The sequence below is a fragment of the Dendrobates tinctorius genome, unplaced genomic scaffold (assembly GCF_039654945.1).
Source record: "Dendrobates tinctorius isolate UK_male_01 unplaced genomic scaffold, ASM3965494v1 ptg000028l, whole genome shotgun sequence".
NCBI classification, from domain to species: domain Eukaryota; kingdom Metazoa; phylum Chordata; class Amphibia; order Anura; family Dendrobatidae; genus Dendrobates; species Dendrobates tinctorius.
The window spans coordinates 88563731-88580952 of record NW_027361696.1 but is presented as its reverse complement, the minus strand read 5'-3'; the positions used below and the strand labels follow the sequence as shown (position 1 = coordinate 88580952).

The 17222-nt window shown below is 41.8% G+C and overlaps 1 protein-coding gene across 1 annotated transcript in view; it reads left to right on the top strand.

The window, feature by feature from the left end:
- Nucleotides 1–17222, top strand: part of GRIN2D (glutamate ionotropic receptor NMDA type subunit 2D) — a 699139-nt gene that overhangs the window by 507110 nt on the left and 174807 nt on the right. The gene's annotated exons all lie outside the window — the stretch shown is intronic.

Sequence of the window (17222 nt, the reverse complement as noted above, 5' to 3'; positions counted from 1 at the left end):
GCCAAATCCTGCTGGAGAATGAAATTTCCATCTCCAAAAAGCTTGTCAGCAGAGGGAAGCATGAAGTGCTCTAAAATTTCCTGGTAGACAGCTGTGCTGACTATGGTCTTAATAAAGCACAATGGCCCAACACCAGCAGATGACATGGCTCCCCAAACTATTACTGATTGTGAAAACTTCACAATAGACCTCAAGCAGCTTGGATTGTGTGCCTCTCCACTCTTCATCCAGACTCTGGGACCTTGATTTCCAAATGAAATGCAAAATTTACTTTCATCTGAAACATCACCTTTGACCACTGAGCAACAGTCCAGTTCTTTGTCTCCTTGGCACAGGTAAGACGTTTCTGGCATTGTCTATAGGTCATGAGTGGCTTGACACAAGAATTGCAACACTTATAACCCATGTCCTGGATACGTCTGTGTGTGGTGGCTCTTGAAGCAATGACTCCAGCAGCAGTCCACTCATTGTGAATCATCCCCAAATTTTTGAATGGCCTTTTCTTAACAATTCTTTCAAGGCTGCTGTTATCACAAAGGCTGGTGCACCTTTTTCTACCACATTTTTTCCTTCCACTCAACTTTCCATTAATATGCATTAATACAGGAAAGATATATCTTTGTACCTTGTTAGACAGTAGATAGAAAAATATTCAGGATTGAGAGTCCTCAGTAGTTGATACCTTTTAATGGCTAACTGAAAAGATGGTATCACATTGCAAGCTTTCGAGACTACTCAGGTCTCTTCATCAGGCTAGACTAATACAAAATCTGAAGTCACATATTTATGCACAATACAGCCTAGAAAAAATGCAATAGATAAGACAAGTGACGTGAAGCAGAACTATCAATATGGGAGAGGGAGAAACATAAATACAAACATTGGACCAGTTCATAGATAAGGAGTCCGGATGTTTTATGGTCCTCTGATTGGGGTCTAGTTCTGTGTTGTAATGCCCCCACACGGTTTTAAAAGGAAATTCCTTAATTGATGTAAAAAGACATAAATCCATGCGACACATTCATTCCAGCACTGAGAGTGTCAAAGTTCGTCATAAATTTGTACTCCCAAACTCATTTCTCTCTATGAGAATTGAAGTTACCTTTCAATACCAGTAAAAAGCAGCGTCGATATGAAATTACTGGTATTGAAAGGTAACTTCAATTCTCAGAGAGAGAGACGAGTTTGGGAGTACAAATTTATGATGAACTTTGACACTCTCAGTGCTGGAATGAATGTGTCGCATGGATATATGTCTTTTTACATCAATTAAGGAATTTCCTTTTAAAACCGTGTGGGGGCATTACAACACAGAACTAGACCCCAATCAGAGGACCATAAAACATCCGGACTCCTTATCTATGAACTGGTCCAATGTTTATATTTATGTTTCTCCCTCTCCCATATTGATAGTTCTGCTTCACGTCACTTGTCTTATCTATTGCATTTTTTCTAGGCTGTATTGTGCATAAATATGTGACTTCAGATTTTGTATTAGGTTAGCCTGATGAAGAGACCTGAGTAGTCTCGAAAGCTTGCAATGTGTTACCATCTTTTCAGTTAGCCATTAAAAGGTAACAACTACTGAGGACTCTCAATCCTGAATATTTTTCTATGCATTAATACATCACTCTGTGAACAGCCAGCTTCTTTAGCAATCACCTTTTGTGGATTACCCTTCTTGTGGAGTATGTCAATAACTGCCTTATGGACATCTGTCAAGTAAGCCGTCTTCTCCATGATTGTGGATCCTACTGAAACAGACTAAGGGATATTTTTAAATGCTTAGGAAAGCTTTGCAGGTGTTTTTTTTGTAAATTATTCTAATTTACTGAGATAATGACTTTTGTGTTTTCATTGGCTGTAAGCCTTAATCATCAACATTAACAGAAATATGCACTTGAAATAGATTTGTTTGGCAGCTACTCACTATTGTATACATAATGTAAAAAAAGTCTCATGAAACTGAAATTTTCTAAAAAAAAAAAAAAACTTACCGCTACCACGCCGCTACCAGCAATTTTCTGATGTGTCTTCTACTTGAAAATCTCGATGGGTGCTCTGTTATCTAAAAGGCGACAAGTGAATATACCCTTAGGCCTCAGGCACTTGACAGTTATGCGAACTAATGCTTCCATCCATAATTGGTAAAGCGTAATTAGAGTGATTCCTTTCTAATAGCTTCCTGGAGTTGCCACATAATACACATTAATATCATGACTGCTACATAGCTGAGACATGTTATCTGTTGTTTGATAACTAGATGTGGAACCACTTGTCAGACACAGAGAGACCCAGCAGCAAATGGATGAAGCAAGCAATTTGCAGGCGCCCAGGATTGTTGTCAGTCTTTGCTGCTACAGATTTAATACAGTTTGTCATAGCTTGTCTTTGAGCATACGGGGTTGAAAGGTGAATTTAATATCCCAGTGTTCTCTCACAACCTTTATTTCCCTACAGATTTATCTATCATTGGTTCAAGCATTTCTCTTTGTTCTACTGAGATGCAATATTTTACTTACTGTCACTCAGGTTTATGTATAAGCTTTTTACTTGAGAATAGTCTTTCTGGAACACTTAGTAGGCAATTTTTATCATAAAAGTTGGATTTCAGTATACATTCTCTTTGGAGCTAAATAATGAAGAAGTCTCTTGCTTATTTAAACCATAAGGTGAAAAAAAACTCGTAGCACAAGTAAAAATTATTTTGGCATTTTACCATTTTTTTTTTTTAACTACTAGGGTCTTTAATCCTTGTGGGGCGGTTGGATGTTATAATACACTGCAATAGTTCTGTAGAAGGGCTTAGCAGCAGCACAAAGATGGCAGATCTAAGGGCTTAGGTTAGCACTATTGCTGTCCCCTGACAATCATTGAGCAGTTGCAAGGGTGATGACGAGGTGGCAGAGATAATCTCCTCTCAACTTATTCACCTAAATGCAGAGGTTAATTCGCCATGATCACAGCTGTTACAAGAGGTTGCCAACTGTATAAGAATGCTGGTACATTTTATGTGGAGTTGGTGCCATATGTAAATAGATGTCCCATATCACCAAAGGATAAAGTGGTATTTCCATCTAGGAATGTCTTAGATCCCTACTCACTGCCCTTAGGCACTGCAGGTGATGTCCTGTGCAGAAGAATGCAAAGACCGGAGGTAGACAGTGGGCGGGGAAAAGAGAAACAGCACAGGAGAGCTGGAAGCACAGTGCCTACTATTCTGAACTCGCAACTAAAAGTATCCAACTAAATACTACAAGCAACAAATGAATGAAATGCACGTTAATTAGGCTTTACATTCACGCTTATTATGCTTAAAAATTACAAAATTTTCTTTATAAAAAAGTGTGCAACAGATCATCTCACTATGAAAATGTCGCACTCTTAGGCCACCTAGTCGATGACTATGATCTTGTAAATACTGAGGCTGGTCTTAAAGGTGTAGTTTGAAATCCAAATTAATTTTCATTCTAAGTCCTTATCTAATTTATGCCATAATCTAAACTATTTTATAATATATTTAAATTAAATATTCCCTATACTTCCCTATCTACGCTATGTAATTGTCTTTTATTCATTATTCCTACTTCAATTTTGATGACACTTTGTTTTAGAATCCCAGTGCATGCTAGGATACTTAAACAAAATGTCATCAAGGGACAGAGGCTGAGGTCATTGCTGCAGCCCCTGCCCCCTCCCTTAAATGAAGAGTCATTATTGATGCTTGTTTCAGGGGCTGGGCTGGTCCCTTCACAATGTGCACAATGACAGCTCGCTCTCTTGCCAGCTCAGATCAGAAATAAAAATCTTAAAACAGAGTGCACTGTCAGTGCGCAGTGTCAGGATATGCAGCATCCAGAGACCAGTGACGTCACTTGCGTCTTTGACCTCTGGACACTGGGCATTTTGACACCATGCAATGATGCAGCTCATTACTGTTGATCTGAGCAGGCGAGAGTGCACTTTCATTGTGCACATCACACAGTGCACATTCTGCAGAAACTAGTCCAGAACCTGAAAAGAGCATGACTGATGATGCTTTGTTTCAGGGAGCGGCAGGGTTTGTGGCAGTGACCACACTCTGTGCCCCTGATGATGGAGATATTATCTGTGAAACTCGGATATATAGTATTTTCTGTGAGCTAAAATATAACTTTTCTTTTTAATTTTCCCCCTTATGATGCTTTATTTGAGAATCATAGCATGCACTTGGATTCTCACGGGAAGAATCATCAAAAAGAAGTAGGAAAAAAAGCAGTTACATAGTGTACTGTAGTTAGGAAAGAAAAAGGAAATTTTAATTCAAAGATATAAGAAAATATTTTAGATTACGGCACTAAATAGGTGGGGATTTAGAATAAAAAATCATTTTGGACCACCCCTTTAAACTCTTCATGACCACAGAGTCTACGTCATGATCAAGTAAGGGTTCATGACCTATGACACAAACCTACGTCATGGCGATTGTGTGGGCACTAAATCAGTGTCCACATGATTGCCGCCGAGAGCTCAGTTTAGGTTTTAGCTGAGCTCCCACTGTTTTAACTTTTTTTTGCTCAATAATACATATTATATTAAATAATTGAACCAAACTTATTCAACATCCATTTCAGTAAAAAGAATGTTCCTAAGCATTCGCTTAATTTAGAATTCTTGGGCATCCGAGCTACCACATAATAGAGATGTGTCTAATTGATCGTAGTTCATGATGGATAATTGTATAAACTTATTAAGAAGCAAAAGAACCTTGTAATTAAAATTCTGTTATGAGCAAACATAAAACACAGCCCATCACTTAGATGGATTTTGACAAAACCTTTGACAGCATCATTTATGTTTGTGTCCACATTGAGCACTCCAGGGAAATTATACATTACGCTTGATTCATCTGATGAAGCCTACTTTTTCTCCAAATGACTGAATCACATTTTACTAATTAAAATTAGACACTAAAGCCTACAATTTTTTTTAAATTTGTTTTCATTTTTGGATTGTAGAATTCTTAATTTTTCTTTCTTTGCATGGTTGTAGGTGAGATCACCTTCTCTGAGCTGAAACTATAGTGTGGAGATGACTCATTCTTATTGGGGAGTGTTCTAGACAAGTCTGTGACCTGTGCAGAGGTCATTGTGCAGAAAGAGACAGGAAGTGAGTTGTGACCATTGCCTATTGTGAATAATAGATCATGTGTTTTTTATATTTCTCTTGTTTTAGAATAGAGGTGCAAGCTTTTATTGTTGTCCTGACTGAGATGACACTGACATGACTGCTGAGTGATCAATGTAAGAACTGTAAATCTCAGATTTTGTATGGAAAGCCCCTGTTGGCATATACCCTCAAGCTCTGTAAAACAACATTTTTGGAACACAGCACAATTATTTTTTGTCGCACTCTGTTAGGTTTCTTTAGATGCATTTTAGTTAAAGTAAATTTGCTTCGTACAATACTAAAACGCTCAATGGGAAGTACCTGAAAGTTCGGTATGGCCAATTACCGAAGCAAACAAAATCTATACATTTATAGTTACTTTAGTGCTTTTCACGGTTAGACATTTATGTCGTATTTATATGCCTATAATGAATGTTTTTAAGACAAAAAAGGGTTCCTCTAAATTGCATTACATTACTGACTTACAGAAGTTTTACATCAGTTAGATTCAGGACTAGCATGATCCCTGTGAAAATTATTGCTTTATAGACTCCTCGACATACAAATTAGGCTAAGCCTCTCGCCATTGGTGAGCAGATGCTACACCATGCATCTCATAAACAGATTGTGCTAAACTAGGATTAAGATGGCTTTGAAGTTGATGAAGTTCTTGCGTTGGTTATAAATATGATATACGGTACAATGAATGTTCTAAACTATGACTTTGAATGATCGAGGTCACTATGAATACGTTTTCAACCTGATGAATACATTAAGGTTTGTATTTTTACTTGTTATTTTTATCATGTAAGTTCACTCAAGCATTAATATTCCTTGTTTAATTGTGTTAAGCCATAAATTAGGTCCAGCTGAGATGTCCACCATCATAGTATTAAATGATAATATTGTGCTAGCATTCAACCACAAGAAAGGAAGGTTATAGTGCTAACCAAAGATAGATTTACATTTGAGTTTATTGAGAGCAGTAAAAATCTGTTAAATTTGTTAAAGTGAGAGCTTTTATTTTTCATAGTGTATAGCTTTTTTCCCATGTAGCTTAACCACTAGTGCTTGACCAGTCATGCTTAATAGTTTCATTCAAGAATAGGAGTTAATTCTTAACAAACTAGTAAGCTTTTGATCCCATTTATTTCACTACAGCAGTGAGCTGCTCACTTCCCTACTAGCTCCTGACAAGCTGCTGTTATAAAACTTACAAAATCATCAGCCTTCAACATCAGCCTCTCTCAAAGCACATGCCCTAATTATGACTCTCATTTTCTTGCCCTGGCTCAAAAGCACTATTATCTATATGTGTAAATATCGTGACAATATTATACACTAAAATGCAAAACCACTGATTGCTGATGTGCTGCAACAGAACTTGTACTGACCTTTATAGCTCTGCTAATACAACAGCTCTTCTACTTACCAGAACTGTCACTCTCTGCCCTGCCACAAACCAGAACCTAAGGAGACTGAAGAAGAGTTGTGAGTTTTTTAAGCGACATCTTGAGAATACCCGATTAATAAAGATATGTTAATCAGCTAATTTAACCTCACCCAATTAATTTACACTAGCATGAATAAAAAGATAATGTAAATACCGATGGGCCTGGGCTTTGAATGCTAAGAGCTATCAATTTATATGGAGTCATCTCATTGAAAAAGAAAAGCAGGAAAAAGGGTCTCTTGTGGCAGCATTATGGTGGATAGACATTTAAAGGGATTGACCTGTCCAAATGAATAATTCTGCAGTCACTCTGTGTGACTGCAGACTTATAAATTCCCCCAGCGCACTGTGAGCCGCTGGTTGCAGACCCAGGACCGGAGGGTATGTATGAGTTATACATACGTCTGGCCAGTGGGCGTTATATTGCTCCATACACTTGCATTGAGCCAAGGCATATAAGTGTATGGATAGCGAGGCCACGCCCACTGCCCTGGGTATGTATAACTCATACGTATCCTCCGGTCACAATGCGAAACTGGTGCGTCCTCTGAGGGGGGTCTGCAGTCACACAGAGTGGCCACACAAATGTTGCGTGGTCAGAATCAGAAATAGGTCACACTGTACAGGAGATATCATAGCTATTTCTAAGCTAAAATAAAATATATTTCTGCTGCAAGATTCATATTAATTGATGAAAATCAGTCTTGCTGATACCATAGCATTAAGCATATTTCACATAGAGAAATGTCAGTACTATTTTCCATTCCATTAACTACCAGATTGTTTCAGTGCTTAATGACCAGACATGTGATTTTGTGCATGTGATCATTTAAAAGCCCTAATTTTTTTTTTTTTATTAGGCTAGCATATAACTCTTTATTTTTAAAAATTTTTTAGGACTTTTTATCCTTCCTCTAGACAACTATATACATATCTTTTATGTGAAATATAAAATTACTTTTGAATTTTACATTTCCACATTGATACAGAAATAAAGCACAAATATGAGTCTGTATTTTTTCTATGCAAATTGCCTTTTCATAGAGCAAGAGGACTAAAACTCTGTAGTGCCACCTGCTGGACACAGCTATTCGACAAGTCACTATCGACCTTTTAACAAACCTTTCAATATGACTTTTTTTTGGTCATTTTGATGTACCTTATTTTTCAGATTATAAGACACTTCCCCCCCAAATTTAGGAGGAAAATGGGTGTGTGTCTTATAATTCAAATATACCGTCAACGTTTTGTGATATCCCGAGACCCCTGCACTTCCATGGTTTACATTGCAGTGTACTCTGGGAAAATGGCTGCCGGGGCAGTGCATGCACAGGTGGAGATCTCGGCACCAAGATCTCCATTTGCGCATGCGCCGCCACTGCCGACCATTTTCCTAGCTAAACCATGGAAGTACGGGGGCTCCCGGCTTTCACAAAATGTTGGCGGAGCCCCACACCTCCAAACACCCGCAGCGTTGCACATCCGAACAACCCTTTCTCCCAGTCTGGGGTTCACAGCATTGCCCCACTCCTGCCTCCACCAGCAGCGACCCTGGGACCCCACTTCACTGCATCAACCCCCATGGTAAGCAATAAGATACATAGATGGTTAAAAGCACCACAATTTTATTAAAAAACTTTTTTTCCTATTTTTCTTCTCAAAATTTGGGGTTCGTCTTATAATCTGGTGTGTCTTATAAACCGCAAAATACGGTAAGTTAGTCCCAGGTATATTCGGCTGCAACGGTAAAGGTGATGTGGTTATTTTGTTCTTATTTACATTTTATTTATAATTTTTCTTTACTTTTCATTGTATATATTGTGTTACATCAAATGTCCCTCCAAGACAAATGTCCTCTGGGGAAAGATAAACACATTAATAGTTTTTTTTCCATATGAGCCCCAGTTACAAGGGAAAACAGATCCTGACATGGGTCTGCTCAGACAAAGCATCTCTGAAACGTATCCAGTAGTCACATTTCCAGGGTCCAATATAGGCAATATTTATGTAAATGTAATATATTCATATATACAGTGACCTACACGTATATAAATAATAAATGCTTTGGTAGTAAATTTACTCACATGAAAAGAAAGCTGCTTGTTAAAAAAAATTATAATACCAGCAAACAAACAAGATTTAATAAAACGTCTTCGGCAAGAATTTATCTGATGGTTTTCCATCCCTGTTCAACAAACTCAAATCTTTCATCACAGCCCATTCAAGATTAATTTGAACAATTGAAGTGTTTTCAGAGTCTGATTAATTATTAGATTCTCAGAAGATTCCGCAGCAGCATCCACTTTAGTCCTCGCATAGCAATAAACTGTTATCTGCAGATTTCAAGATTACCAGATGATAATTTGTCCATTGCAAAATTTTCCCACTTAGGGAATGGAAAAACAAGCAAGAGCCATGTGTGCACCAATTTTACATGTACAGTTTTGTATGCAATTTTAATGGGTTAAAGTAATTTCTGCACTTACAAAATTATAATACATTTATTGCATGATAAAAATTATAATTTGTTTTTACATGAAGCAGGATGACTGCAAAGACATTCTTCATTAAATTAAAAGGAATAGGATTTCTTTTTTTACTCCAAATTTATGCACAGTAATGTTATTGGTACATTGTGTATCAAAGAATTATCATCAAGTATTACCACACCATACTTAAACTTTAAGGTATTGACTAGGGGAAAAATAAGAGGAACAAAACAAAGGAACAAACCAGTTGTAAAAAAAAAAAAGTCTTATTTTTTGCATCAAAAGTGCACTGCTAAGATTGAATGTTTCAAAAGGTAGTAGATGTTCTTTCAAAACATAGGCAAAAAAGTTAAAACTAGGAGGAACAGTCATGCCTCTCTACCTTACCACTGTGATGGTCATAGAATCGTAGAGTTGGAAGCGACCTCCTGGGCCATCTGGTCCAACTCCCTGCTCAAAGCAGGATTTGCTAAAACATCCCAGAGAGATGTCTGTCCAGCCTCTGTTTGAAGACTTCTATTGAAGGAGAACTCACCACCTCTCGTGGCAGCCTGTTCCACTCTTCGGTAAGGGAGAGAGGCCTCAAACTGTCCCTGGAACTGGAACCCTAACTATCCATGTCCTAGAGGTACTCTTGAAGGTAGAGAGGTCTACATTTCCAACCTTGCTAGGCTCCTGTTAAATCCTTATCTGTCCCCTCTCTCACTCCATGAGGCATGGGACAGAAATGTAATGTAAACAAGACACAAAGTCAAGACAAGGGTAACAGAAAACCTCTATCATTCAAAAGCACAAACCAACAATAGGAAGGAGGGTGGGAACAGAGAGGAATAAACTAAGTAGGAATAGAGAGCAGGAGATAAACACACACACACACTACAGCAAACGACAGATCACAACTGCAACAACTCCACTCCAACCACTTACCTTTAGCACACAGCACAGTAAGATAAATCTTTTACCAGCAAGGACTAACCACTCAGAGCCAGTATATATAGAGAGAATAAATGATAACCAGGCTGTATGGTCTCAGCCAGCATGGAAAGAGTCATTAATCTTTCTCAGCACCAAAGGAAACCAAATCCATTTAAAATAGGACATGAATCACACCATCTCTAAACAAGAACTGTGATTCATTACCCCATGTGACTGTCTAACTACTGGTCTTCCAGGGGGATGTGACACCCTCATGACAAGAACAAAATGAAGCTACTCACCAGTAGTTAAAACTTAGACATGTATGTGTTTGAATTTTGACACAAATAAAGGCTATTTTTTACTGCTGGTGAGTTCCTTCATTTTATTCCTCCTATTTTACATTTTTTTTCTCTGTTCGAAAGAGCACCACCTGTGTGTTGTTGTGCCCTGCCTGCTTTATCCACCTACTACCATTTGACAAATCTAATCTTAGTTTTCTTCATTAGTTAGACAATCCTTTTTCCATACTGATTAGGTGTACATAGTGACACCATAGTTACCTATGCACTGTGCAGCGTATCTAACTGTGTTCTGTGCTTTTCACTTCTATGCAAGTTATGGAAGCAGAGTAACTTAGACAGCTAATCCATCAATACTTCCATAAACATGACCACTCAGAGTTAGATACATTTGCAATTAATACATGATGCATTTTTCTTTTCTTCTCTGACTACATTTGGCCTACCTCTATGTAAAAAAAGGAAAGTTTTTCTAGTGCCATCTATTAGGGTATGTTCACACTAAGTTTTTAGAAAAGTTTTTGGAGCATAAACTCTCCAAATCCTCTTTGAAAATGCTAAACATCTCAGAAACTTGGAGTTTCTTCTCAGTTTTGCTCCAAAAACTCAGCACATACCCTTACTTGAATGCATAAATACCGTATATACTTGTGTATAAGCCGAGATTTTCAGCCCATTTTTTTGGGCTGAAAGTCCCCCTCTCGGCTTATATACAGGTCATATACCTGGGGGTCGGCGGGGAAGGGGGAGCTGGGGTGTCAGAGATCATACTTACCTGTCCTGCCGCGGTCTCTGCAGCCTCGCTTCTCCACTGTCTCCCTTCCTGTCTTCAGCGGTCACATGGTACTGCTCATTACACTCATGAATATGCGCATGACCACGTGACCGCTGAAGACAGGAAGGGAGACAGTGGAGAAGCGAGGCTGCAGAGACCATGGCAGGATGGGTGAGTATAGCAATATTCACCTGTCCCCGTTTTATCGCTGCTCACCGCTGTCTCTGCTGCATCCTGTGTCAGTGACGTTTAGGCAGCAGGTGGTGTGGTGACGTGGTTAGTGCGCACCGCCCCTCTGCTGGCTGAACAGTCACAGACACAAGAAGTGGCAGACAGCAGCGATGGACCCAGGAGAGGAGAGTATGGCATTTTTTTTGCAGCATATGGGGGCATATTGTATGGAGCAGCATATGGGGGCATAGTCTATGGAGCAGCATATGTGGCATATTCTATGGGGCAGCATACGGGGGCATAAACTATGGAGATGCATATGGGGGCATAATCTATGGGGGCATATTCTATGGAGCAGCATATGGGGGCATAGTCTATGAAGCAGCATATGGGGGCATAATAGAGCAGCATGTGGGGGCATATTCTATGGAGCAGCATATGGGGTCATAGTCTATGGGGCAGCATATGGGGGCATAAACTATGGAGAAGCATATGGGGGCATAATCTATGGGGCAGCATATGGGGGCATATTCTGTGGAGCAGCATATGGGGGCATATTTTATGGCGCAGCATATGGGGGCATAAACTATGGAGCAGCATATGGGGGCATAGTCTATGGATTCCACCCTAGGCTTATGCACAAATCAATAAGTTTTCCCATTTTTTTGTGGCAAAATTAAGGGGGTCGGCTTATACATGGGTTGGCTTACACACGAGTATATATGGTACCCAGAATAACAAAAATAGGAGATATCCCTAAAGTCTGGACACATAGGACACAGTCAAAAACCACCATAGTTACTTACCGGTAGCCGGTTTTTCCGGAACCCATGACAGCACCACCTGAGAGAGGGATCCGCCCCGCCAGGACAGGAACCTACTGAGACATAAGGGGCGGCACCTCTCCCCCGCTTCAGTTGGGTTACAGAGCATTGAGAGGACTTCCCGGTTAGTTACATGTTTAATCCAACACCACAACACTCAAAACACCCTACTAATTGTGCACACCCATACAGTGAAAAAGGGGGGGGAATGTACGGGTGCTGTCATGGGTTCCGGAAAAACCGGCTACCGGTAAGTAACCATGGTGGTTTTCCCTTCACCCATGACAGCACCACCTGAGAGATTTTTGGAGACTTCGAAACACCTTAGGGAGGGACCACCGCTTGCAGCACCCTTCTACCAAAGGTTAAGTCAGCAGAGGAGGATAGATTTAATCTATAGTGCTTAAAGAAGGTTGAAGGTGAGGCTCAGGTAGCGGCCTTACAAATCTGTTCGATTGATACCTCTGCCTTTTCAGCCCAGGAGGTCGCCACGGCTCTGGTGGAATGAGCCTTGATGCCGTCAGGAATCGGGATATCACTAGCTGAATAGGCTACACTAATGGCTTCCCTAATCCATCTAGCAATAGTCCCTTTTGAAACCCCATAGCCTTTCCTGGCACCCTGAAAAGCTACGAATAGGGACTGTGACCTCCTCCACTGGCTAGTGGCAGATATACACTCACTGGCCACTTTATTAGGTACACCTGTCCAACTGTGTGTTAAGACTTAATTTCTAATCAGCCAATCACATGGCGGCAACTCAGTGCATTTAGGCATGTAGACATGGTCAAGACAATCTCCTGCAGTTCAAACCGAGCATCAGTATGGGGAAGAAAGGTGATTTGAGTGCCTTTGAACGTGGCATGATTGTTGGTGCCAGAAGGGCTGGTCTGAGTATTTCAGAAACTGCTGATCTACTGGGATTTTCACGCACAACCATCTCTAGGGTTTACAGAGAATGGTCCGAAAAAGAAAAAAAATCCAGTGAGCGGCAGTTCTGTGGGCGGAAATGCCTTGTTGATGCCAGAGGAGAATGGGCATACTGGTTCGAGCTGATAGAAAGGCAACAGTGACTCAAATTGCCACCCGTTACAACCAAGGTAGGCAGAAGAGCATCTCTGAACGCACAGTGCGTCGAACTTTGAGGCAGATGGGCTACAGCAGCAGAAGACCACACTGGGTACCACTCCTCTCAGCTAAGAACAGGAAACTGAGGCTACAATTTGCACAAGCTCATCGAAATTGGACAGTAGAAGATTGGAAAAACGTTGCCTGGTCTGATGAGTCTCGATTTCTGCTGCGACATTCGGATGGTAGGGTCAGAATTTGGCGTAAACAACATGAAAGCATGGATCCATCCAGCCTTGTATCAACGGTTCAGGCTGGTGGTGGTGGTGTCATGGTGTGGGGAATTTTTTCTTGGCACTCTTTGGGCCCCTTGGTACTAATTGAGCATCGTTGCAACGCCACAGCCTACCTGAGTATTGTTGCTGACAATGTCCATCCCTTTATGACCACAATGTACCCAACATCTGATGGCTACTTTCAGCAGGATAATGCGCCATGTCATAAAGCTCGAATCATCTCAGATTGGTTTCTTGAACATGACAATGAGTTCACTGTACTCAAATGGCCTCCTCAGTCACCAGATCTCAATCCAATAGAGCATCTTTGGGATGTGGTGGAACGGGAGATTCGCATCAGGGATGTGCAGCCGACAAATCTGCGCCAACTGTGTGATGCCATCATGTCAATATGGTCCAAAATCTCTGAGGAATGCTTCCAGCACCTTGTTGAATCTCTGCCACGAAGAATTGAGGCAGTTCTGAAGGCAAAAGGGGGTCCAACCCGTTACTAGCATGGTGTACCTAATAAAGTGGCCAGTGAGTGTATATTCTACGAGAGCCCTTTTAACATCCAGACTATGGAATTTTTCCTCCCCCAGATTTTTTGGATTTTCGCAAAAGGATGGAAGGACAATTTCCTGACCCCGATGGAAATCTGATACTACCTTGGGCAGATAACTGGGGTCTGTTCTTAATACTACCCTATCCTGAAAGACTTGCGTATAAGGAGGATTTACTGAGAGAGCCTGTAAGTCGCTTATCCTGCGGGCTGATGTGAGGGCTACTAACAGGATTGTTTTTAGGGTCAAGAACTTTAGGGGTAGCTGATGTAATGGCTCATACGGATCTTTTGTAAGGGCTTCTAACACCAGGTTTAAATCCCAGGGGGCTATTCTGGGTATTGGAATAGGCTTAGCTCTATGGCAGGATTTAATAAATCTGGCTATCCACCTATCTGATGCCAGTTTGCAATTGTAGAGCGCCCCTAGTGCCGACACCTGAACCTTAAGTGTGTTTACTGCTAACCCCATCTGCAACCCAGATTGTAAGAACTCTAGGATGGCCCTAATCGGGGGTTCTTTTCCTAACGGCTTACCCAAGAACTGTAGGAACTTATCCCATGTTCTGCCGTAGATGTTAGTAGTCACCGGTTTCCTGCTTTTTAGCAGGGTGGCCACCAGCCCAGGGGAGAACCCCCTATCCATTAAAAGCGACCTTTCAAATTCCACGCCGTCAGATGGAATCCTTTGACCTGAGCGTGCAATATTGGACCTTGAGCTAGTAGGTCCGGGATTTCTGGCAGAACCCATGGATCGGAGAGGGACATCTTCCGTAGCAGAGCGAACCAGGGCCTTTTTGGCCAGAATGGAGCTATTAGAATCACCCTGGCTTGATCGTTTCTGATTTTTCTTACCACAGTTGGGATCAGAGCTACTGGGGGGAACGCGTAAGCCAGTCTGAAGTTCCACTGGATGTGCAACGAGTCCACTGCCCATGGATTTTCCCTCGGGTTTAGAGAGCAGAACCTTTCTGTTTGCCTGTTGTGCTTGTTTGCAAAGAGGTCTATCACCGGTTCCCCCCAAAGCTGAATTATCTTTTGAAAAATGGACCGGTTTAGCGCCCATTCTCCTTGCCTCAGGGTATTGCGACTCAGGAAATCTGCCTCTATGTTTTCTGCCCCTTTTATGTGTAGGGCTGTCACGGAGTGTAGGTGTTCCTCTGCACTGCTCAGAATGTCTGTTGCTGCTTCCATTAAGGAGTGTGATTTTGTCCCACCTTGGTGGTTGATGTATGCCACTGCTACCTTGTTGTCTGACATGATGCGTACGTCTCGACCCTGGAGTAGCGGAATGAAGTGGCTTAGGGCCTTGCCCACTGCCCACAGTTCTCTCAGGTTGGAGGATGCCTTCCTTTCTTGAGGTGTCCAGGAACCCTGACCTATGAGGCCCCTTAGGTGTGCCCCCCACCCCGAGGAGCTTGCATCTGTTAAAATTATATCTGTCGCCTGTCTGTCCCATGGTATTCCTAAGGTCAGATTTGTCCCGTTCAACCACCAGTTGAGAGAGTCTCTGGTTTTTAGAGGAAAGCTCCAGCTTCCCTTCCAAACGCCCTCTTAGCGATCTTTGTGCTCTTAGTATCTCCCCCTGGAGTTGCCGGGTGTGAAACTGAGCCCACCTGACCGCCGGAATACAGGATGTTAGGGTACCTAGTAGGGACATTGCTTTTCTTAGTGTCATACATGGTTGGTTTCGGCCCGCCAAGGCCAGATTTTATACCTTCTCTATCTTGGAATCTGGGAGCAGACACTCTTGCCTTTCTGAGTCCAGTATAAATCCTAGGAAGGTCTGTTTCTTTAGGGGTTGTAATTTTGATTTTTTGAAATTGACTATCCACCCTAACTCTTGCAAGGTGTTGATCACCTGAGTCAACTGTGCAGTACAGTGGTCCTCTGAAGTGCCCACTATAAGAAAATCGTCCAGGTATGGTATTATGACCGTATCGTGAATCCGGAGAAAGGCTGTCACTTCCGCTATGACCTTGGTGAAGACCCTCGGGGCTATGGATATGCCAAACGGAAGAGCCCTGAACTGAAAGTGCCTTAGTGTGCCCTGAATATAAAGCGCTACCCTCAGGTATTTCTGGTAATCTGGATGGATAGGGATGTGATAATACGCATCCTTTAAATCGACTACGGCCATGAAGCAATCTTGATGTAGCTACTTCACTGCCGTAGTCACTGATTCCATCTTGAAGGTCGGGTTCCTTATCCAAAGATTGAGGCGTCTGAGATTTATGATTGTCCTGAACGACTGATCCGGTTTTTTTATTAGAAAAAGGGCGAATAAAACCCCTTTCCTTCCTGTAAGCTTGGCACCTCGGACAGTACCCGCTTGTCTATCAGGCTCAGGATTTCTGTTTCTAAGGCCAGTTGTTCTTCGGTCATCTTCCTGATAGGTGTGATGACGACCACGGGTTTTGGCTGACGAATAAAGGGGATTTTCAGGCCTTCTTTTAGGATGCTTAGAATCCAGGTATTGGAGAAGATCTTTTCCCAGGCCTGGAAAAAGAGTGCCAATCTCCCTCCTACTGGAATACCGGCGTCATTGTGGTGACTTTTTTGAGGTGGAGGTGCCTCCACCAAACATAAACCCTGATTCTTTCTTTCTTTTATCCTCCCATCTTCTCCTGTCAGCGGGAGGACGCCCTCTATTGAATCTCCCCCTCCGAAAGGGCTGTCTCCTCTGATCCATAGGGAATCTGGGGAAGCCTTTTTTCTTATCGCCTGCTTTCTCCAGAATATCGTCCAAGTTCTTGCCGAACAGGAATCGACCATCGCAGGGGAGAGAGCACAATTTGGCCTTGGACTGAAGGTCACCCGGACAGCCCTTAAGCCATAACGCGCGTCTAGCAGCATTTGATAGTGACGCTGCTCTGGCTGTCAATCGCATAGAGTCCGCCGAGGTATCTGCCAAAAAAGCCGCTGCCCCGTGCAAGAGATACATGTCTGATAAGATCTTCTCTCTTGGGACCCTTGACGCCAGCTTCTCTTCTAACTGCTACAGCCAGATCATGAGGGAGCGTGCCGTGCAGGTGCCCGCTATCGCCGGCTTTAGACCTCCTGCTGTCGCTTCCCATGCGTTCCTCAAATATGAGTCCGCTTTTTTGTCCAGCGGGTCTCTAAGAACCCCTGCATCTTCCAAGGGCAGGGCCGACCTTTTGGAAGATCTGGACACCGCTGCATCTATTTTTGGGACTTTGTCCCATACCTCCGTATCCTTGTATTCAAAGGGGTATCGTC